This window comes from Triticum urartu, chromosome 3, assembly GCF_003073215.2.
Source record: "Triticum urartu cultivar G1812 chromosome 3, Tu2.1, whole genome shotgun sequence".
NCBI lineage: Eukaryota > Viridiplantae > Streptophyta > Magnoliopsida > Poales > Poaceae > Triticum > Triticum urartu.
Window position 1 is genome coordinate 667,534,310 of NC_053024.1, and position 7,330 is coordinate 667,541,639.

The following is a 7,330-nucleotide window of genomic DNA, read 5'->3' on the forward strand; positions in this document are numbered from 1 at the left end:
GCTTAATCCACCTATAGATTGGAGACGAACTTGCTCGTGTTGCAGCAGACGATTCCTGCGACCTTCCCGCCCAATCGTCGCCGTTGGCCCTAACGCACACGGCGGCGGGTCTCTGTCCCGACCTCCACGGCCTCCAATCGCCCGACCGCCCGCCCGCCGAGTCTCCGTCAGTCCGCCCACCAAGCCAATTGATCCCCGTTCATGTGATTGAGGCGATGCACATCAGCGAACGGATTGGAGGGACCCCATTAGATGGATTGGGATGGATTAGGAGGTGGAAGAAGAGAAGTGGAGAGATGGTGGTGTGGGCGAGGAGAAGTGGAGAGAGGGCGGCGTGGCAGAGTATATTACGGGGATCTTTTTTCTCAATAATAAGAGCGCTGGCGCGCTATTTCTTGGCGGTAGATGGAAAATATGAGCGCCAGATGCTAAAATAATTAGCTCCCAATAAAATACGGGAAACTTAGTTTGGAAAAGGCATATTTTTTCTATGTTATATACACAACCAAACAGAAAAGAGCCAGTGGTAACTTGATCTATTTATTATTTTTTGCATACATTGTGAAATGATTTTTTTTGCTAAAAAATAGAATTCCATTGTATCGTATTGTGCAATGCGATTCTTGTGCATACATGTGCTGCCCTGACCTGCCGCACCTCCGTCGCCGTCCGTGTCATCGTCGTCGTTGGAGTAGCCCTTCCAATGACGGAAGGGCAGGGAAGGGGCAGTCCTGTCTGGCCGCCATCTGGTGCTCACGGAGGAGCCGCTTCACTTCCGCCTCCACAATGGTGAGTGACGGGTCACGGACCCAGGCCTTAGCGAGGCCGGGCTCCACGCAGAACTAAGGCGGTGCCTCGTCGGACTTGGTGAACGCGGAGCGACGCACCACGTTGTGTCGCTCCCGCCTCTCCGGCCGCTCTCTCCTCGACTGACAGAATGGCCCGCAGCGATGAGGAGTCGTGGTCGCCATGGCCATCGGGGGAGTGGAGGAGGCGGTTGTAGGCCTTTGCTACCACAGACAACACCTCCTTGGCGACCTTGTTGCACCAATCGTGGTGTAGTGGCGATGTCGTCTAGGCGATGAGGTCGTAGCGGCTTTGTGGATCGAATGTAGCTTTTTACGGCGGCGACGATAATTCGTCCTTCACATGGCGTTCGATTTGGACACTGTGGTTGCGTGTAGGACTCCAGCTCCGCCTTCACGTGACAGAGAGGCGGCGATGCCGACTCTTGGTTCATGCGCTCGATAGCGCGGTGGCGAGGGCGACTCCTTCATGTGTGCTGGTGGTGGCAAAGGCCACGTCGGATCACGACCCCAGAGCAACTGCTCCATCATGAGTTCCATCTGGTGGACGTACTCAGCATTTGTGATGCAGTGCGGTGTGAACGGTGCTGAACCACACTTAAATAGGCACGGCCAGACCAGACGAAGGGACGAGAATCCATGGGAAGTCGGCTTCAATATGGCACAACTGTTGGAGTAGGCTTCTTGGTCGCTGCCTGGTTTGCGATCGTTTTGTGGGAAAACGAATAACTGGACCGGTCTGTGGACCGATGGGGTACCCTGCTGGATGGGGAATTGCATCCAAATTGCTCGTCCCAGAAGGTTGTGGGCGATTTAGGTTCCGCCTTGAAGGTTGTGTGCAATGAGAGGAGGGTTTCAACCATATTGCCATGGGGATGGAGCAAGGCGACACGTAGAGCTAGCTGAAATGGGAATCAAGAAGGTGTCTTTGATCGCCTCGTCGCCCTCGACGCACCCATGGACATGCCTCCATACCTAAACTCCGTGACCTTCAAATCATCCTCCTTTCGCTAAATCTCCGATATTCCACTACCAAACCAATTGATTGCTGCTCCAGATGGATTTCTGACAACCCCTACCCTCATATGCCCTCGTCAGTGACAAATTAAACGCCACCAAGGTAGGGAGAGGTCAGATAGACCTTATTCAATGCCACATGTAAAACAATAAAACTAAGGGAAAAGAGAACGTACTCAACCTCGGGATGACAGGGGCGGGTCCATACTCCTCTTGTCACTAACAAGCCGCTAGACTTGAAAGAGCAGGCTTTTTCAATTTAAATTTTTAACCGGTTTAGAAAAAATGATTAAAAACTTCCCAGAATACTACTCATCATGTGGTTGTCCTTATGTCAAAATTTCATAATTTTCCATACACTTTTTTCGGTTCATTTTTTGGCCAAATAGGGGCTGATTTGGTTTTTCAATTTAAATTTTCAATCGCTTTGGCACAAACGGTTGAAAATTTCCCAGAGTAATGATCATCATATGGTTGTCCTTGTGTAAAAAATTTATAATTTTCTAGACACTTTGTATTTCGGTTCAAATTCTAGGCCAACTTTTGGCTGAAAATGAAGAATGAACGAATCTATCAAATGGTGACTCCAAATTTGATGAAAATTTCACAGAATACTAGTAATCATATGGTTATCCTTGTGTCAAAATTTCATCAAAATCTGGACACTTTTTTTGGTTCATTTTTTGGCAGCTGGATCATCAACGAAGGCAATAGTATGCGATACCTGATCCTCGACGCTGGTGCCGCTCTCCGGGCGAGCCGCGACCTCCTCGACGATCCCATGCCATTTGTTGCACGCTGTTTGGATGAGCCCCCAATGGTTCGCCATCGCCTTCGACCCAAGCTTCATGTGCATACTTTTGAAGTAGGGGTCGGCTAGCTTCCACTCGTCGAACTCAGCCTTGATGCGGTCCCAATATGTCTCGATGCTCTGGTTCGTGCCGGTGACCGGGTCGAGGCAGACGACCTTCCACGCTTCGGCGAGGCACTCCTCTTCCTTGGACGCCCACTTGATGCGTGGCTCGCCGGGCTTGTCCGCCTTCTTCTTCTTCTTCTTCTTCTTCTTCTTCTTCTTCTTCTTGCCTTTCCTCGTCGGCGCCGGTTCCTCCTCCTCCTCCTCTTCCTCCTCCTCCGGCTCTTCCTCGCCGTAGTCGAGCTCGTCGTCCATGTCGCCGAGGTCAATCGAGTCGTCCTGGGTAGTGAACCCGGGGAAGCGGCGGCGGCAGCCGAGCCGGCTGCAATGATGTCCTCCATGTCGACCTCCGTCGCGTCGACGTCGCCGAGATGCGTCGAGGATGCGGCTTGCGAGTAGAGGACGTGGCGAAGAGGTGGCGTTGGTGAGGCTGCGTAGTCCGGCGGCGAGTACGTGTACGGCGGGTACTGCATGCCAGTGAACGCGAGCGAGGGCGTGCACTGGACAGGGCGCCGATGGGGGAAGGTGATGTTGGTGTTGAAGCCACCATGGGCGTCCCCATCGGCATAGCCCGGCGATGACGTGCTCCATGGGTGCGGCGACGACGAGAACCCGGCCAGAGAGCCGACGCTTTGCTGGCTCCAGGCCGCGTACGAGTGCCCACCGGGTGGATTCATCATCGCCGCGCACGCCGCCTCCGCTTGTTCAGCCGCAGCCGCAGCGTGTGCCGCTATCTCCCTGGCCTTCTTGGCCCTGTCGCGTCTGTCGGCGGTGACGGCCTCCCGGCGCTACACATCCGCCTTCCACTCGGCGTTGCTCATGCCGGGAGGCTTGGATAGCGGCGCCCTCAGCTTCCTTTGCTTCGGCTGGGTGGCGGCGGCTGTGGGATCCGTCACGGCGCGCGGCATCACGTACTTCTTCGGAGGCATGTCGGGCGAAAGGGTAGGAAGAGGCGAGCGTTTGGCGGGAGGAATGGAGAAGAGAGGAGATCCTAGGAGGGAAAGCGGGAGAAAACGGCGGGAAACGGGCTTCCGTCGCCGATAGAGCGGCCCCACGCCGCTTTTCGCTTGCGCCAGTGCGCCCAGGAGACACCCGGCCGCTTGCATTCGAGGCGGGATCGACGGTTCTGTATTTCGCCCAAACCGGCGCTAAATGAGATCCTGGGGGTGCGACTAGGCCGATTTTTGGCCACCGGCGCTAGAAATTCGCCGGGGGGGGGGGGGGGGGGGGGGGGGGGGGGGGGGGGGGGGGGGGGGCTGTTGGGGGCGCGGCTGGAGATGCTCTAAGAGTCCTGTCATATCATCCAACCTTCCATGGCTGCTTTCTCCAACAACATTCCTTGGGATGCCAGGAATAGAAAGATTGCCACTGTTATCTAATACATGAGCAAATGCAAATGATGGTTCACTGTAATCCTCTCCATGGCAAACCCACTTAGTGTAACCTTGAAGAATACCATCACATCTCAAGTGAGTCTTTCACTCCATCATAACTCTGCATAGCTTTATTTCGGCAATTTACACAAGGACAAGGAATTCTATCACCAGCCGGAACATCACGGAATGCAAAAGATAGAAATTGCTCGACACCATCTTTGTAAGAAGCACTAGCTCTTGGTTGACTCATCCAACCTCGATCCATCGCCCTTTGATATGCCTAAGTAATGAAACAATAAAACATATGTTAGCATATAATTTTACATGTGTTATTTAAGAGATGAAAGCTGATTTAAATCTCTTTGAAAGAAAAGCATGGAATACATAGATATTTTAATTGAATGATTGGATCCAAACATATTTCATTAACATTGCACTAAAAAACTTCAAAATAAATGTGGCATTGGTAGGTTTAACTAGTATGCAAAGGCGCCACTCAGTTCAATACAGTTGCACATATGCTGCCATCTTTCTCCCCCTAATCCCAACTCTGGCTACATCGAAAGGAAACACACACCACATGAACAAACAAAATATAAAACAGGACACATGATTGATATTATCTATGCAAGACCTTCAATTATCTAGAAAAACTTTTTCTTTCTAATCGCTGTAGGGACTTATTTCCTTCTGCAACTACTAAGATTGTTGGACTATCTAAGTATCCAAACTGAGCATAAAAACCATATTATAGGGTGCTTTAATAAACAACTATGTTAACTTCCCTGCATTATATCATCATGTTACTGATGATCTTGTGAGCATCTCAGATAAGCACCATATACAAAAATCAAGGTACAACAGAAGGTAAAAAAAGGCCAATGATCACAAAATTCTTAATCATACAACAAAATTGATAAAAAGATGCTAAAAACTTCAAAAAACAGTATGGGATACAACAGAGTTACTTTCTCGATTGAGATTGAAGGCGGGTTATTTGAAATCAAAGGTGGTGGTCCAATCTATGGTTGTTCGAATTTCTGGAGTTGATTCAGACCAACTGAAACACCAGGTGTACACACTTCCGTTGAGGGCACCAATGAAATATATCTTCCCCTTCTATTTCTACAAAGATCAAATGAAATTGATATTAAAATGTGTTCCCTTTCAAATCAACAATACATTATACATATACACAGTCCCTTGCATATACGCTAGTACACAGTTTTTCAGTCCAAATTCAATTTAATTTTCATCATACACTGATCAGCAGAACAAAAGGGGGCAGGCAGAGCTTTCTTAGGAAATTACCTGTGTCCCAGCTTGCTATTTGTTCACGGGAAGTCCTGGGTGGCAGAATCCGGCCAAGCAGGCGAGCACCACCGGGAGAGATCGGAGCAGACTGCCAGAGCCGGCACGGGGGGCTGGCTGGAGCAGAGGAGCACCACGTCCCTGGCGACTAGGCAGAGGGCCGGGGACAGCCGAGGAGCGCCGCAGCAGAGGGGCCGGTGGCAGTCCTTGCGGAGGGCGTTCACCGGCGGCGGGCGACGGCGCACTGGCAGGACTAGTAGTATGAGGCTGGAGGTGGTGGAGATTGGCAGGGGGGACTAGGAGGCGCAGGGGTGGATGACGAACCAGCCCGGCGGCGCCATAGATGGGCAGCTCAAGACGTGGCGGCGGATAAGGAGGAGTCAAGGAGCTGGAGTTCGGTTCGTGTGCTCCTTTACTGCACAAACGGGCCAGGTAATTTCCAATTTCTGCATACTTTACATGGTTTTATTATTTATTTGTTAAACTCTTTTTTATCCTATAAAACGTCTCAAAAATCGTCTCTACCTATTTACACATGTAAAAACTAATAAATGGGATATACCTCAAAAATAAGATTTGTAATGTTGTATTTATCGTCTCAAGAAGCGTGTCTACACACTATATGTTTTCTAGTATAGGGACGAATATAAAAACGTCTTAGAAAAAGCGTGCCTACTGACCTGTTTTGTTGTAGTGAAGAAATATGATATTCTTATTATTGGGGATGTGCATATCCCCGTTGAGGTAACATAGTGTTATTCGAAATTTCTCTGGTTCCATGTTATTCGGAATGAGTTCGTTAACAAGACTTGATCAACCTTGTTAGTGGATTCCTTTTGATAATCATGAGATGGATGAAACTAGAAGGTACAACCTTTTGTACCCCACTTTTACTTTCTGTTATTTATATTAAATAAAATTAAAATAAATATTTTTCTGTCTGTTATTTGATTATCCATGCAATATAAAAATACTCTGAAAATAAAAGTTCTCCAAATACCCTGAAATTTAAATATGATTTTTTCTAGAATATTTAAGAATATTTGGCACTGAGAACACAGCAAGGGGTCAACCATCTGCCCACGAGGGTGGAGGGCGTGCCCTACGCCCCTGGGCGCGCCCCCTGCCTCGTGGGCCCACGGTGGCCCTCCTCCACTTATTCCTGCACCCACACACTCCTTCTTCCTCCCCCAAACATGAATAACCAGCTCAAACCCGAGTCCAAGCTCGTTTTGCTGCCATTTTCGATCTCCTTGCTCAAAGCACCTCTCACAAAACTGCTTGGGGAGATTGTTCCTTGGTATGTGACTCCTCCATTGGTCCAATTAGTTTTTGTTCTAGTGCTTTATTCATTGCAAATTTTTGCTGCTTAGGTGACCCTGTTCTTGAGCTTGCATGTCAAATTTATATGGTCAAAAATAGTTTTGATGCATGATATAGGCCCTAGGCACTTGTAGGAGTAGTTGCTATCAATATCATTGAGTTTGGTTTACTTTTATTTTGAAGTTACTAAAAATTTCAGAATTTTTCAGAAAATGATGAGGAGACTATTGAGGGGCTCATCGAGCCAAAGCTCGAAGGAAAAGGCACCGAAGCCTAAGTATAATTTGTCGCGCACCGTGGAGGTTCGGGCGTGTGAATGGCCTTCCGATGATTTCTTGAGAGCAGCCGGTATTAATGAAGATTTTCATGAAATGGCTAAGAATGCAGGCCTCACCGCTTTCCTCCACGACCAATGTGATCAGTATCTCTTACTCACAAATACCTTTGTGCAAAACTTTCATTTCCATTCTAGGAACTCGCCACCTATGGTGGAGTTTCATTTATATGATGAGCATAAGGAGATGTCACTTTATGATTTTTGTCGGATTTTTTTAGTCCCTTTTGAGGGCAAGACAGAAGAACCA

General features: G+C 48.8%; 1 long non-coding RNA gene across 1 annotated transcript; it reads right to left on the reverse strand.

Moving 5' to 3' along the window:
• Window positions 1-4,144: 4,144 nt before the first annotated feature.
• Window positions 4,145-5,836, reverse strand: LOC125549038. The gene is made up of 3 exons (XR_007301224.1): window positions 5,424-5,836; window positions 5,081-5,237; window positions 4,145-4,392 (listed from the first exon to the last, which is right to left on the reverse strand). It is a non-coding gene; the product is annotated as an uncharacterized LOC125549038 (long non-coding RNA).
• Window positions 5,837-7,330: the final 1,494 nt, after the last annotated feature.